Genomic DNA, 17017 nt, shown 5'->3' on the forward strand with positions numbered 1-17017 from the left:
GACAAAAAAAATGCCCCGCCCCTTCCACGCGGGGGAAAAAAAAGAACCCCACCCAAAAAAAAAAAAAAAAAAAAAAAAAAGCCAGGCACGGTGGCTCAAGCCTGTAATCCCAGCACTTTGGGAGGCCGAGACGGGTGGATCACGAGGTCAGGAGATCGAGACCATCCTGGCAAACACGGTGAAACCCCATCTCTACTAAACAAACAAACAAACAAAAAATAAATGCAAAAAAATATATGTACCCAAGGGGGTGAAAGATCTCTACAAGGAGAACTACAAACACTGCTGAAAGAAATCACAGATGACACGAGTGGAAATATATCCCATGCTCATGTATTGGAATAATCAATATTGTGAAAATGACCAAACTGCTTAAAGCAATCTACAAATTCAGTGCAATTCCTATCAAAATACCAACATTCTTTTTTCACAGAATTAGAAAAACAATGCTAAAATTCATTTGGAACCAAAAAAGAGCCTCAATAGGCAAAGCAATCTTAAGCAAAAAGAACAAATCTGGAGGCATCGCATCACCCGACTTCCAACTATACTACACGGCTATAGTTTCCAAACAGCACGGTACTGGTATAAAAGTAGATACACAGACCGAAAGAACCGAATAGAGAACCAAGAAATAAAGCCAAATACTTACAACCAACTGATCTTTGATAAAGCAAACAAAACCAGAAACTGGGGAAAGGACACTGTATTCAACAGGTGCTGGGAAAAACTGGTGAGCCACATGTTAGGAGAATGAAACTGGATACCTATCTTTCAGCATATACAAAAATCAACTCAAGATGAATTAAAGACTTAAATCTAAGATCTGAAACTATAAAAATTCTAGAAGAAAACCCAGGCAAAGCTCTTCTGGACATCAGCCTTGGCAAAGAATTTACGACCAAGACCCCAAAAGCAAATGCAACAAAACCAAATATAAATAAGTGGGACCTAATTAAACTAAAGAACTTCTGCACAGCAAAAGAAAGAATCATTCAAGTAAACAGACAACCCACAGAGTGGGAGAAAACATTTGCAAACTATGCACTTGATAAAGAACTAATAATCAACTAATAATCAGAGTCCACAAGGAACTCAAATCCGCAAGAAAAAAAAAAACCAATCTCACTAAAAAGTGGGCAAATGACAGGAACAGACGTTTCTCAAAAGAAGATATACAGATGGCCAAGAAACATATGAAAAATGCTCAACATCACTAATCATTAGGGAAATGCAAATTAAAACCACAAGGAGATGCCACCTTATCCCAGCCAGAATGGCCATTATTAATGTGGCGGTAAACTGAGGAATGGAGAGACCAGTATGGGGTACAGGAGGATTGTTGTTTATTTTAGGTACGCACCGCCTCAGTGGACTCACATCCAAAAAGCTGCGCATTGAACAAAGACTGAGCAGGGTTTTTAGAAGCGAACTTACACGAGTAAAACAAAAGCAGTTAATCATACAATGACAGGTCACGTGATCTATAGTGTAACTGTTGACTTAGCATAACTTGGGGCTTTGCATAGCTAGTGACCTTGTAGCTGTGTCAAAAGAAAAACAAGAACTGGCTAAATACAGACATTTGTAAAACATAATCATGCTTAAGAAGCCTGGGAAAGGAGTAACAGTAAAAGAATTTGTCTTTCTTTCTTTTTTTCCTCAACCTTGCTCTGGAGTGGGGGTGTCTGGAGCCCATTCCTTTGGCCTTGGCTACTCAGTGTGATCTTGTAACTGTCCTTGAAGTGAGCTCACTGCACTTTCCCCTGCTAGGCAGAGGAAAACTTGCTCTTTTCTTTCTAACACTTGCCTTGCCTGTTACTTTTCTTAGAGTGAATGGATGCATATTTATTTTTAAATGTCTGCCTCAATAAAAAGTCAAAAAACAATAGATGTTGGTGTGGATGTGGTGAAAGGGAACGCTTACACACTGCTAGTGGGAATGTAAACTAATACAACCTCTATAGAAAACAGTGTGGAGATTTCTCAAAGAACTAAAAGTAGATTTGCCATTTGACCCAGCAATCCCTCTAATGGGCATCTACCCAAAGGAAAGGAAGAGTCACTACATCCAAAAGACACCTGCATAGGTGTGTTTATCACAGCACAATTCACAATTGCAAAGACATGAAACCAACCTAAGTGCCCATCAGCTGATGAGCCAATAAAGAAAGTGTGAGATAGCCGGACGTGCTGGCTCACGCCTGTAATCCCAGCACTTTGGGAGGCTGAGGCGGGTGGATGACAAGGTCAGGAGATCAAGACCATCCCAGGGCCGGGCACGGTGGCTCAAGCCTGTAATACCAGCACTTTGGGATTGGGAGCCCGGAGACGGGCGGATCCCGGTTAGGAGATCAAGACCATCCTGGCTAGACAGCGTGAGAACCGCTCGTCCGTACTAAAAAAAATACCAAAACGTAGGCCAGCGAGGTGGCGGGAGCCTGTATCCAGCTAATCGGGAGGCTTGAGGTAGGGAGAATGGCGTAGACCCAGGAGGCGGACTGCTCGCAGTGAGCTGGGATCTGGCCACTGCAACTGCCGCCTGAGGCAACAGAAGACTCCGTCTCAAAAAAAAAAAAAAAAAAAAAAAAACCATCCTGGCTAACGCGATGAAACCCTGTCTTCACTAAAAATACAAAAAAAAAATTAGCCGGGTGTGGTGGCGGGTGCCTGTAGTCCCAGCTACTTGGGAGGCTGAGGCAGGAGAATGGCGTGAACCTGGGAGGCGGAGCTTGCAGTGAGCCGAGATCACACCACTGCACTCCAGCCTGGGTGACAGAGTGAGACTCTGTCTCAAAAAAAAAGAAAGTGTGAGACAGATTTAGATAGATAGATAGATAGATAGATAGATAGACAGACAGACAGACAGACAATAGACAGATAATGAAATACACACATATATATGTCATGAAATACAACTCAGTCATAAAAAAGAATGAAATAATGTATTTTGTAGCAACTTGGCTGGAACTGTGTAGACCATTATTCTAAGTGATGTAACTCAGGAATGGAAAACCAAATACTGTATGTTCTCACTTAGAAGCGGGACTAGGCTGGGGGTACGCAAAGGCATGCAGAGTGGTGTAATGAACACTGGAGAATCAAAGAGGAGGAGGGAGGGAGGGGATGAGGGATCGAGAACTACCCACTGGGAGGCCGGGCGTGGTGGCTCACCCCTGTAATCCCAGCACTTTGGGAGGCCGAGGAGGATCACCTGAGGCCAGGAGTTCAACATGAGCCTGACCAACATGGAGAAATCCATCTCTACTAAAAATGCAAAATTAGCCGGGAGTTGTGGCAGATGTCCGTAATCCCAGCTGCTCAGTAGGCTGAGGTGGGAGAATCGCTTGAACCCAGGAGGCAGAGGTTGCAGTGAGCCAAGATCGTGCCATTGTACTCCAGCCTGGGCAACAAAAGCAAAACTCTGTCTGAAAAAATAAAAAAAACTACCTATTGGGTACAATGTACACTACTCGGGTGATGGGTACACTAAAATCTCAGACTTCGCCACTATACAAGTCATCCATGTAACCAAAAACCACTTGTGCAAAGCTATCGAAATAAAATAAAAACTAGAGCTGGGCACAGCGGCTCACACCTGTAACCTCAGCACTTTGGGAGGCCAAGGCAGGGGGATTGCTTGAGCCTAGGAGTTCAAGACCAGCCTGGGAAACACAGCAAGACCCCATCTCTACTAAAACAAAAAATTGTTTAAAATATCCTAGTGTAGTATGAGTGTCTGTGGTCCCAGCTACTTGGGAGGTTGAGGCATGCAGATCACTTGAGCCCAGGAGGCCGAGGCTGTTATGAGCTGTGATCACACATCTGCACTCCAGCCTGGGTGACAGAGCAAGACCCCGTCTCAGAAAACAGTAACAGCAACAACAAAACTATTTGAGGTATAATTTACATACAACAAAACTCACAATTTTAAATATAATTTGATGAGTTCTGACCAATGTATACAGTTGTGCAACCACCAGCACGATGATTACGTGGAACATTCCCATCACACCAAAACTTTCCCTCCCCAGGCCTCTTGACAGTCAGTCCCCTCCTCCACCCTGGTCCTGGACTCCTGTATTCTATTTGCTATCCCTGTAGTTTTGACTTTCATATAAATGAAACCACCCAGGATGCAGCATTTTGAGTCTGGCCTCTATCACCAAGCATAATGCTTTTGAGATTTATCGTTGCTGCACCCTGGGGTAGCTCATTCTGTTTTTCTGGCTGAAAAACTTTCCTTATGTGGGTGTACTACAATTTATTTTACCCATTCACCTGTTGAGGGGTATTTGGCGTGGTTCTCATTCACAGCTATTACGAATAAAGCCGCTGTGAATGTTGAAGTCAGGTTCTTTACATGGACAGAGGCCTTCTCTTGGATGGCCAGCTGGGGTGGAACTGCTGGATCACGTGGTGACTGTAGGTGTAACTTCTTTTCTTTTCTTTTTTTTTTTTTTTTTTGAGACGGAGTCTCGCTCTGTCGCCCAGGCTGGAGTGCAGTGGCGCGATCTCTGCTCATTGCAAGCTCTGCCTCCCGGGTTCACACCACTCTCCTGCCTCAGCCTCCCAAGTAGCTGGGACTACAGGCGCCCGCCACCATGCCCCGGTAATTTTTTGTATTTTTAGTAGAGACGGGGTTTCACCATGTTAGCCAGGATGGTCTCAATCTCCTTACCTCATGATCCACCCATCTTGGCCTTCCAAAGTGCTGGGATTACAGGCATGAGCCACTGTGCCCAGCCAGGTGTAACTTTTCAAGAAACTGCCAGGCTGATTTCCAAAATGTCTGTAGCATGTTACATTCCCCCATGCAGGGTGTGGGGGTTCCGGTGAATACACATCCTTCCCTGCACTGGCATGGTCCATCCTGTACATTCCAGTCTTTCCAGGAGGTGCTCAGTCCTTCCAGCGGGTGCTCAGTCCTTCCAGGAGGTACTCTAGTCCTTCCAGGTGGTGCTCAGTCCTTCCAGGTGGTGCTCAGTCCTTCCAGGGAGTGCTCAGTCATTCCAAGAGGTGCTCATTCTTTCCAGGAAGTGCTCAGTCCTTTCAGGGGGTGCTCAGTCCTTCCAGGGGATGCTCAGTCATTCCAGGAGGTGATCATTCTTTCCAGGAAGTGCTCAGTCCTTCCTGGGGGTGCTCAGTCCTTCCAGGAGGTGCTCAGTCCTTCCAGGGGATGCTCAGTCCTTCCAGGAGGTGCTCATTTTTTCCAGGAAGTGTTCAGTCCTTCCAGGAGGTGCTCAGTCCTTCCAGGAGGTGCTCAGTCCTTCCAGGAGGTGCTCAGTCCTTCCAGGAGGTGCTCAGTCCTTCCAGGGGGTATTCAGTCCTTCCTGGGGGATGCTCAGTCCTTCCAGGAGGTGCGCAGCACTGTCCCACTGTGGTTCGAAGCTGTGTTTCCTTGATGATGAATGGCGCTGAGCATCTGTGTGTGTGCTCATGTGCCGTCTCTACTTCTTTGGGGAAGTCTGTTCCAATCCCTTGTCTCATAGGAATGTTCTTCTCTATATTTGGCTACACAGTTGCTATTCTGGTGCTGTTTCTTTACTGTTGTGTCCATTTGATACAACTTTCCTTCTGCTTACAGAGTTTACTTTAACCTTACTTAACATGTTGAGGATGTTGAGGCAAGAGAATAGGGAATTGGGGTAACCAAGGGTTAAGGCAGAAGCAAAAGAGCAGCAGGCTCCACCAGTTCCAGGCAAGACTGGGCAGCACACAGGCCGCATCCCACCCCTGGGATGACAAGACAGAAGCCTCCACGTCAGCCTCTGATTGGCCACAGATCAATCCTTCATAGGGTGTAACCAATGGGAGGCCTCTAAAGGACGGCTAGGGGTGTTACCAATTATTTTCGCTTTACAAAAACCCTGGGGAGCATTGCAATGCGGGGATGGTGTCTTGAGCCACTTGCTCGAGCCCACTCCCACTCTGCGGAATGTACTTCCGCCTCAATGTAGCTGTGCTTTCAACTCAGCAAAACAGAAATCATGTTCCAAATATGCACAATGCTAAGAACGAACAGGAACGCATGACCTGCCACTGCAGCCGCACGTATGATTGGTTATCCGGGGCCAAAAGGCCATTCTCAGTAAGACTTTAGAAATATATGTGTCTGCTTTTTATAATCGCTCCATATATTGTGTTATCAGACAAGACAGTTATTTAAGAAACAGGAATCGCAGAAATGACTGCAGTGCAGCAATAATTACGGTGCACTTTTTCGCTATTTAAGTTGGCTAGTTCTCCACGTTCCTGAAACAATTTTTAGAGTTTTTTGTTTGTTTGTTTGTAGTAGAAAATGCAGGCTGTGTTTTCACAAAAGTAAATGTACAGTGATTGGAAATACAATAAATGAAGGCAATGCATGGCCTTCCAGTAAAATTTTAAAACAAATAAATAAAATCTGTGCTTTCATTACCCCGTTCTTTCCTTGCTTGTCTTTCATTGCTTCGTTCTTTTGTTGCTTTGGTTGTGTATTTTGTTCAATTCTTTGTTCAACACACCAAGAACCTGGACAACCCACAGTCAAGACACTCTACCTGGTAACCATGGGACATCACTTTAACAGTTCCGGGGCACGCGTCTGATGGTGGTGAACTCTTTCAATTTTTGTGTTTCTGAAAAACTAATTTCACCTTTTCTAAAGAAAAAAATGTTTTCATTGGGTAAAGAATTTTAAATTGGCTGGGCGCGGTGGCTCACGCCTATAATCCCAGCACTTTGGGGGGCCAAGGCAGGTGGATCACCTGAGGTCAGGAGTTCAAGACAGCCTGGCTAACATGGCAAAATCCTGTCTTTACTAAAAATTAACTGAGCGTGGTGGCACATGCCTGTGATCCCAGCTGCTCAGGAGGCTGAGGCATGAGAATCGTTTGAACCCAGGAGGCGGAGGTTACAGTGAGCCAAGATCGCACACCGTTGCACTCCAGCCTGGACGACAGAGTGAGAGAGGAGCAACTGGGGGCTGGGCTAAAGGAGGCTTTGGCTGAGCCCCTCCGTGCCCAGGGCACAACAAGTGTCAGGACAGTACACAGGGACTTGCCTTAGGAAAGTCCACCCAGCCAGGTGCACGACTTGCATGAAGATCAGAAAGTTTACTGAGGCACGGGAAGACTTCTTCCGGAGATGGAAAGGAGACAAGGGCCCTGGACCACACTCTTCTCAGCGATGGCCTGGAAGCCTCAGCCTGTGCAGAAAGAAAGAAGAAATAAAAGATGTAAGGGTTGGAAGGGAAAAAAATAAAGCTGTGGTTGTTCATGGATGACACAGCTGCATACAGAGGAATGCCTCAAGAATAGACAAACAACCTGTTAGAATTAATCAGTGGAGTTATAAGGTCACTGGGGACAAGGTCAACATACCCAAAAAAAATTCATCAAGTGCTTGTAGACTAGCACAAACAGAACACAAATTTTAAAATTATATGCCATTTACAACAGTATCTGTATTAGTCCATTTTCATACTGCTATGAAGAAATATCCAAGATGGGTAATTTATGAAGAAAAAGAGGTTTAATGGACTCACAGTTCCACTTGGCTGAAGACGCCTCACAATCATGGTGGAAGGTGGAGGAGAAGCAAAGTCATGTCCTACATGGCGGCAGGCAAGAGAGCGTGTGCAGGGAAACTGCCCTTTATAAAACCATCAGATCTCGTGAGACTTATTCACTATCACAAGAACAGCACGGGAAAAGCCCGCCCCCATGATTAAGGTACCTCCCACCAGGTCTCTCCCACAACACAAGCTGATTACGGGAGCTGCAATTCAAGATGAGATTTGGGTGGGGACACAACCAAATCATATCAGCATCCAAATATTTAGAAATAAATCTAACTGGAGATGTGAAAGACCTCCACCTGCAAACTACACAGTGAAATTAAACACGTAAGTAAATGGTTATGCCATATTCCTGGATTAGAACATTCAATAATGGAAAATGTCAGTTCTCCCCAAATCAATTTTTAGATTCAATGCAATCCCAGTAAAATTCCAAGTTGAGTTTGTTTGGGGTGGTTTTGTTTGTTTGTTTGAAGACAGGGTCTTGCTCTCAAGACCCTACATCCTGGACAGGGTCCACCTAGGCTGGAGCACAGTGGCATGATCACAGCTCACTGCAACCTTGAATTCCTGGGCTCAGGTGATCCCACCTCAGCCTCCTGAGGAGCTGGGACTACAGGCACGCACAAAAATTTTTGTATTTTTTATATAGACAGGATCTTGCCTTGTTGCCCAGACTGGTCTCAAACTGCCAGGCTCGAGCGATCCTCCCACCTCAGTCTCCTGAAGTGCTGGGATTACAGGCATGAGCCACCGCAATAGGCCAAGTTTTTGTTGTTGTTTTTTGTTTTGTTTTGTTTTGTTTTTTTAAACTGAGCTGAGAAACTTCAAGTCACAGCTGGAGAAGAGTCAAGATGGGTCTGGTCCCACCTCACCCCCACAGAGCCTCCTTGGCTTCAGGAAGGGCAGGGGTCCTTTCTCAGGCACTGGTGGCTGTGCTTTAAGCTGCTGTGGTGGAGGCTGAGCCAGTCTCCCACCCACCTGGCTACCAGGAAGCCCCGAGTCTGTCCCTGCAGTCCCTCCTCCTGGGAGCTGCTGACCAATCTAGGGTGTCCCCGCCTGTTTTGCTTTCTGGGAAGAGTCTCTTCTCTGAGAAGCAAGACCTCCTAGAGATGCGGTCGATGCTGGCTCCGCCTGCCCTGCCCTGCCCTGCCTGCACACCATTCTGGGTGTCACCACCCCAGGCGACTGCAGGACCCTGGATGCCCTGAGGTCCGGGAAGGCGGGAGGTCCCTGAGTCTTCTACTCCCTGGAGATGAGCCTTCGTGGGGTTCTCAGGCCTGCTTCCTCCTGGGCCCCATTTTCCTTTTTTCTTCTACCTGGGGATTGTGGTGCCAAATGCCTCTTGGGTTCCAACGTCTGGTGCCGTCTCAGGAGTTCCACTGGCAGCCCCCCGACGTGCAGGGACTGTAACAGGTTTGTGACCCCTGCCCTCCCCGCACAGCCTGGCACATCGGCAGCCCTCCCGCGAGTCAGCTTGGGTGACTGCGACTGCTCTGGGTTCTAAACCCGGGGGTATGGGCCAGGCGTCTGCCTGGGGAGGTGTGGACAGACGCAGGCAGGGTGGGAGGAGGCGGATGTCTGGTCCCCGGCACCCTCCACCCCGAGCCCACGTCCCCACACGTGCCGCGCCCCGCCTCCCCAGCCTCCTGGGCCCCCAGCCGCCCCCGCGTGCTTCCCAACTGCCCCCCACCGTGCACCCGGCATCCCAGGCCCAGGTGCCCGGCCCCGGGCCTTACCCATGGAGTGGAGCCTGCTCTTCCCCCCGGACCCCTGCGCCTGGCTCCTCTCCTTTGGCTCTCACCAGGGCACAGCCCTGTGTCCGCCCCCAGCCCGCGCGAACCCTTGCGCATGAAACTGCCAGCCTCGCCCCCTGCCCCCGGGCCCGCCCAGCCCTTGGCCCCGCCCCCGACCTTCCTGGCCCCCGCCCCCTCCCTGGCCCGCCGCCCCGCGGGGCGGCCGCGTGTTTTCTGTTCCCGTCTCTGCGGCCAGGTGGGGGCGAGTGCTCTGAGGTCAACCCTCGGCCACCTGGGAGCTGAGTGGTGCTGCCACTGTCCCCATTTCAGAGATGAGGAAACTGAGGCTCACAGGGCAAAGGGCCGTCTGTGTCCGCAGAAGGGCCCGAGCCCAACTCTTCGTGGAGGAACAGGGAGACCTGGACCAGCCCCTTCCCGAACGCAGCAAGTGGTGCTCTGAGGAGGGGGTGGGGGGAACCCTTCCCTCTGGGGCCCTCAGGAGGGGCGGGCCTCAGTCCTGGGATGTGGCCCCAGTCCAGCCACCCTCAAGCCCCCCAGGAGTCTCAGCGCCTCCCCATGCACCCGAGTGTCCAAAAGTCTCCGACATCCCCTCTAGCAGGAGCGCTCCCCAGTCTCTCTGGCGAGGGTCCCCGGCACCAAGGAAGAGGGCGGCAGCAAGCACTGGGTGGGTCGGCTTTCCAGCGCCTGGCTTGCAATGTTGGGCTCCCCCTCCATCCTCAGCTCCTGGGAGCTCATTCTCATGGCTGGCTGGGTCCACCTCAGCCTGGAATGAGTGTGTGGCATTCTTATGGCCACCTATCCCCAACCATGAAAAGAGACCCAGTGCCAGTCTTCAGGGACAGCTGGATCCCAGTGCCAGTCTTCAGGCACAGCTGGATCCCAGTGCCAGTCTTCAGGCACAGCTGGATCCCAGTGCCAGTCTTCAGGCACAGCTGGATCTAGGCGCTCCAGGAGTGCCATCAAGGCTGGCTCTTCACTTGGCCTCTGTGTTGGTCTCAGCCACACTCTGCCCTGCAGTGGCCAAGGTGGCGGTCCTTGGGCAACTGAGCTGACGTCCTGCCAGCCCCTAAATGTGAAATGTCCTTCTGTGGAATTCCTGCAACATGTCTGGGTGAGACGTGACTGGCCAGGCTGGGGTCATGGCCATCTCTCAGCCTGTGTCAGTGACCATGACAGGCCAGGCCACATGACCCACCCCCCTGGGTCCACCCCGAGCGGGTAGGATGGGTTCTGCTGGCCCCATGTGCCCGTGCACGGTGCTGTGCCGGGAGACACCGGGCCCCCTCAGTCATCACATGGCGTTTCTCATAAGCTTCTGAGGCAGCCCAGGGACCAACAGGGCTCTAGTGTGGCCAAGAAGTGAAGTCCGGAGTTACCCAGCGGGCTGTTGGTGAGGGGAGTACTCAAGACGGAGGTGGAGGGCTTCCTGGAGCTGGTGGCATTTGAGAGGACACAGGGGAAGAGCAGCACAGAGTGGAAGGCCCTGCAGGAGAATTCGGGGGACTCTGGCAGCCCAGCAAGCTCCAGCTCCTAGGATCCTAGGATGCTTGCTGGGGAAACAATATTGTACCTCTCTCCCTCCCTCCCCCTGCTCCCCATCCCCTTCCCACCCACTCGCCGCCATGCTCCTGCAGCCTAGAGATGGAAAGGTCCCTCCACCAGGACCAGACCTCCTCCCTCCTCCCACCCCACTTCCAGCATTGGCAGAGAGTGCTGGACCTGGACTATAGTCAGGAGCAGTGGCTCTCCCAGCACCATCAAACCTGTCACCTCCCTGCACCCCTTCCCCCCTCCCCTCCCTTCCTTCCTCCCCTTTCTTTACCCCCTCTCCTCCCTTTCCCCACCTCCCCTCTCTTCCCACCTCCCCTCCTTTCCCCCTTCCCCCATCCCCTCCCTTTCTGCCTCCCCTTGCTACGCCTTTTCCGCTCCTCCCTGCACCCCCTGCTCCCCTCCCCACTCTTTCACCCATCCCTCCTCCCTGTAACCCCTCCCCTCCCTGCACCCTCCTTCCCCTTCCCTGCACCTTCCTTGCCCCTCCCCACTGCCCCACCCTCACCTCTGCTTCTCCCACTTGGCACTTCCCATGTTCCTGTCTCCACACGGGAAAGCCGCCTTTTCGTTTTTCATTCATTTATTTTTGCAGCGTTATTGAGATAAAGCTGATGTATGGTAACCTGCATATATTTGTAGTGTGCAGTGTGAAAAGTTTCGACACTACACACCTGTGAAACCACATCACAATCAAGATAACTCTCCATCACCCAAGTTTCCCCATGCCCTTGGCAGGCCTCTCCCACCCCATCTGCGAAGGCGAGGAGCCTTTTCTCACTCCCATCACTGCGCTGCCCAGCATCTCGCACGGGTGGAAGCAGCTGGTTCCTGCTGTCGCAGAGCATTCGGCTGCGGGGTAAAATAAAGCCACTGTGAATCTTGTACAGGCTTTGCTGGACACCTGTGTTCATTTCTCCAGGAGCAGCAGTCAGAGACACGTTTAACCCCTTAAGAAACTGCTAGAAGGGTGTGAACCACCATCCACACCCCAGCACCTCCAGGAGTTCCGCACCCTCCCGACACTTGTCCTGGTCCCATCCTCACGAATGTGTTCCTGGTATTTTGTTGTTTTTAATTTCTAAATAAGCTCAGGAAACATGATTCTCAACATCCTCCTCAGACGCACCCAGAAAGAAGCCGCCTCTCTTCTGCTCACACCTGAGGGCTCTCCTGTCCACCTGCGCCCTTCCCCAGCAGCCTTTTCCACCTCAAGCCTCTACCCAGGCCCTTCGCCAGTCAGGAGGCTCCCCAGGGTCCGGCCCCTGCAGCCCCTGGAAAGTCTCCCGTGCCTGAGAGGCGCTCACAGCACTTGGTGAGTAAGAACATTGAGAAAAGACAGATATACGCGTGCCCATCCTTCTCAAAAACAGAAATTCTAGCAGTTAGGACTTAACAGCCTGACCAGCAGCTGGCTGCGTTTCTAACAAGGTGCGATCTGTCTCCCAAGCAAGTCTTGAAGGTGCTGTGGGAAGCTCCCGTTCGACCTTCCCGGTGAGCGCAGCGTCACAGGGACTGTGCCCAGTCCGGCTTTGTGTCATCGCTCTGCTGTGCATAGCCAGCCCTGCCAGGCAGGGGGCTTCGGAAGGCTGTGTAGGGACTGGGGTCTTTCGAATTGCATAAACACCATTGTGAGATCAGGCACTGGTTGAGCACTTGCTGTATGCATGGCACTGAGGACACAGGAGGCCCTGATGGGTCCCCGAAGCTACTCAGACCAATGAAAGCTGAGAGCAGCACAGACGCCACTGCCTCTGCAGCCCCGGGCAGGCAGTGCCCTGAGCACAGGGCCAGGTGAAGGCTCAGTGGACCTTTTCTTTCTTTTTTTTTTTTTTTGAGATGGAGTCTCGCTCTGTCGCCCAGGCTGGAGTGCAGTGGCACGATCTCAGCTCACTGCAACCTCCGCCTACTGGGCTCAAGTGATTCTCCTGCCTCAGCCTCCCAAGGAGCTGGGACTACAGGAGTGCACCACCATGCTCGGCTAATTCTTTATATTTTAGGAGAGACAGGGTTTCACCATGTTGGCCAGGATGGTCTCAATCTCCTGACCTCAGGTGATCCGCCCACCTCGGCCTCCCAAAGTGCTGGGATTATAGGCGTGAGCCACCACATCCACCTGGACTTTTTCTTTTTTAGAATAAAATTACACTTGAAATTGATTTGTAGACCTAGTATTAAAAAGATTTTTAAAATTACATTCGGAAGCCACCGTCTGATAGAAGGGAAAATGCCAGCAACTGACTGTGGAGAACCACCAGATTTGTAGTCAGAGCAGCATTCGAAAAACGATGACAACTTCTTGGGCACTTAGCCCACCATCGGGGCCATTTACATGCCTGGGTCCTTTAGTGCCAGATCCCTAGTGCGGGGCCAGGTGACCCACCTAGGTGGGGCCCAAGCCTTTCCCGGTGCTTAACTGAAGTGCCCTTACATTGGCTGAAATACACAGATCTTACCTGTCAGCTTAGCATTTCACATTGGCACACACCTGTGAGACCCCCATGATGATTGAATCAGAACATTTTCATCACCCCAGAGGGCCCTGGCACCTCTTCCTGACAGTCTCCTCACCGGAGGCCCATGCCCTGCTTCTACCCACACGTGAACTTCCATCAGGTGGAATCAGAATGCACAGGCTTCTGTGTCTGGCCTTTTCCAGTCAGCGTAGCTCTTCTGAGATTCAACTACGTCATTGAGCGTATCAGTAGTTTGTTCCTTTTTATTCCTGGGAGACGTTTCACTGACTAAATATGCCTCCATTTGACTCTCCATTCACCTGCTGATGGGCATTTGGGCTGCTTCCATCTTAAGCATCAATGAATACAGCCACTGTGAACATTCTTATACGACTTTTTGGTGGCCAAAGGAACTCATTTTCAAGTAGATGCTTAGGAGTGGAACTGCTGGTCACAGGATAGATGCACATTCAGCTTCGTCACTGTGTCACACACCGGGTAGACGTGCATTCAGCTTCCTGCGTCACGCACTGGATACACATGCATTTGGCTTCCTGTGTCACACACCACGCCACCATTGGATGGCAGTCTTTCAGATTCAAGCCCTGAGGGTGGGCACACAGTGGAGTCTCACTGTGGTCTCTATTTGCATTTCTCTGATGACCAGTAATGGTGAGCACCTTTTCAGTTGCTTATTCGCCACTTGCATATCTTTTCTAAAGCACCTGTTCAAGTGTCTTGCACATTTGTTATTGTATTGTCTTTATCACTGAGTTGTGGAATTCTTTATTCCTTTATCATATATAAATATTGCAAATATTTCTCCAAGTCTGTGGCTTGCCTTTTTACTTTATATACCTTTTTTTTTTTTTTTTTTTTTTGAGATGGAGTCTCACTCTGTCGCCCAGGCTGGAGTGCAGTGGCCGGATCTCAGCTCACTGCAAGCTCCGCCTCCCGGGTTTACGCCATTCTCCTGCCTCAGCCTCCTGAGTAGCTGGGACTACAGGCGCCCACCACCTCGCCTGGCTAGTTTTCGTAATTTTAGTAGAGACAGGGTTTCACCATGTTAGCCAGGATGGTTTCGATCTCCTGACCTCGTGATCCGCCCGTCTCGGCCTCCCAAAGTGCTGGGATTACAGGCTTGAGCCACTGTACCCAGCCTAAGTCCTCTGCATTTCTATATACATTTGTGGAATCAGATTGTCAGTTTCTAGGAAAATCCTGCCTGGATTTGGTTGAGCCGGCATTGCTTCTGTTTCTCAGTTCAGACAGACTTGCTGTCTTCAGCAACAGTGAGTCTTCCCCACCAGCACTGTGGTGTTGGCCTCCGCTGAGGGCTTCGATATCTCAGTTCCAGTGTAAGGATCTCATACATCTTTCATTCAGTGTATACCTAGGCATGTGTTCTCTGTGCTATTGTTGACGGCATGTTTTTAACCTGGTTGTTGGTTGCGAGTACACGGAACTACAGACGCCTCCAGCTACCGGCCTTGCCTCCGGCCCTCTTTCGGAGTTCACGCACCATGCTCAGTGTTGTCTTTGGAGGTTCACCTGGACTTCCGAGACATATAGTCGTGTCACCTCTAAATTTTTTGTTCACCTTCTTCCTCTCCACACTTGGTGCCTCTTTTTCTTGCCTTTTTGCCCAATTGGAGCTGCCTGTATGTGGGGAGCGGAGGCAGCAAGAGCGGCCGTCCCGGTCATGTTCACATCAGGCTGCTCGTGCCCCAGGTCTGTGCAAACACCCAGATAAGACTGATGGCAGCCAGCAAGCCTGTGACGAGATGCGAAACAGCAGCTACGAGTCTCAAAAACAGAATACAACAAACGCGCCTGCAGACCCGGTCTTGTGGCAGTGCCTGGCTGAAGGGAATCTCTAAGCCTCAAGTCACCGTGATCGCCCCACGCAGACTGACCGAACCAACATGAAGAGCAGAGGAGCTGGAATGAAATCAATCACACTCGCAGAAATTCAAGTGCAACTGCCCTTTGTACCTGATTCAACTATTTCAGGCCAAGAACTTCGTGAAAGGCAGGTATGGGTCATGGATGGAAAGCACAGGCATGACCCCATCAGTGAATGACTCTGGCACAGTCTGCAGTAGAAAGCTGGAGAGAGCGCCCACCAGTGCTTCCTGCTGAGACTCAGTGTGGCCGCAAGTGTCCAGGGTGAATTGTTTCCTCCTTAAAAAAGATATGCAGGACTCCTTACCCGTGGTCCTCAGAATGGGACTCTATCTGGAGTTAGGGTCTTTACACAGGTACTCCAGGCAGAATGAGGTTGTTTGGGTGGGCCCTGATCCAACAGGGCTGGGGGTCCTTACAGAGAGGGGAAGCTGGACCCAGAGACTGACACACACAAGGAAGAAGCTGTGGAAAGGCGGAGACAGAGATCGGGAGCTGTGTCTAAGCCAAGGAACCCAAAGGTGCCAGCAGCTGCCAGAAGCTGGGAGGGCAGACCCTTCCCCAGAGCCTGGGGAGAAACCCACCCTGCTGGCACCTGTGGCCCCCGGAGCTATGGGACGATCCGTGGTCCTTTGTCACGGCAGCCCCAGTGGGGCAGTGCAACAGGTGTGGGAACAGGGGCAGTGTCTCCAGCAGCACTTGTAAGTAAACCTGTATTATCGCTGTGGGTCCGTCACACCAGGTGGAGTGAATGTCACGGCGGGGGACTGACTCCAGTCCATCAGAGACCGCTCCCAAAGGCTCTCCAAGGTGCTCAAAGGCAGGGAGCGGTGCGGTACACATTGGCGCTGAGCCTCTGAGGGCCCAGCAGCAGCTGCAACCTGTCAGGGCCAACCTGTACCACAAACTGCCCTGGAGACGCCTTCTCTCGTCACAGGAGGTCTGTGTCAGGGCTGGGGCCCTCTGGGCACCTCAGCTGGGCTCGCCGGGTGCGTTTCTGTGTGCATCCCCCCGGTGCTGGGCCTCCCCCCGCCCCTCCTAGCTGTGCCCAGCTCATCTCCACCTGCAAGTGCAGAAGGTGTCAGCGCAGCCTCCAGCCCCCAGACTCCACGCACAGGGCGGCTCAGCCCCTGCCCTCACAGAGAAAGTTCTTTCTCCCAGCTCTGCTGGGGCTCAGCTACAGATTCCAACAGGTGGCTCAGAAACCAGCACCTCAGCAGACCCAGAGTGCAATCGGGCAGCAGAGAAAACTGGGGAAAAATAGGCAAAACAAATACAGATAAATTTGTTTTTAATAAAGGAGTTAATTTTCTTTCAATCCTATATAAAACAATAGCAATTAAAAACTTCATTTTTGAAAGTAAAATATTTACATATGAACAAGTAACTGTGCAAAATTTACATGAAAAAATGGAAAGACAGGGATTTCCTAAAAGACAAAATAAAAGGTGTAACAGTTCTCAGGTGTCGATAAAAAATACTGATCAGCGTTCAGTTCACACGCGCTTGAATTAAAGTCTAATGTGAGAATTCACACGGAGAAAGCCGGAGTATTTACAGTCATAAAAGTACTATCAATAGACAATTTCATACAATAACCTCTGAAAATAGAAAGAACCAATTAGTATATTTGTAATAAAAAAATAGGTACAAAGAAGGGGCTTTGCTCTGGACGTCTGTAAAGTCGGCCCAAGGCTTGCATACAGTCTCTTAGCAAAATAATTATAGTTTACATAGCCATTTCTATGTCATGTGCCAAAAGTTATGTACAATTACTGACAAAATACACC

Source organism: Rhinopithecus bieti, unplaced genomic scaffold (assembly GCF_001698545.2).
Source record: "Rhinopithecus bieti isolate Rb0 unplaced genomic scaffold, ASM169854v2 scaffold_12573, whole genome shotgun sequence".
Lineage (NCBI taxonomy): Eukaryota > Metazoa > Chordata > Mammalia > Primates > Cercopithecidae > Rhinopithecus > Rhinopithecus bieti.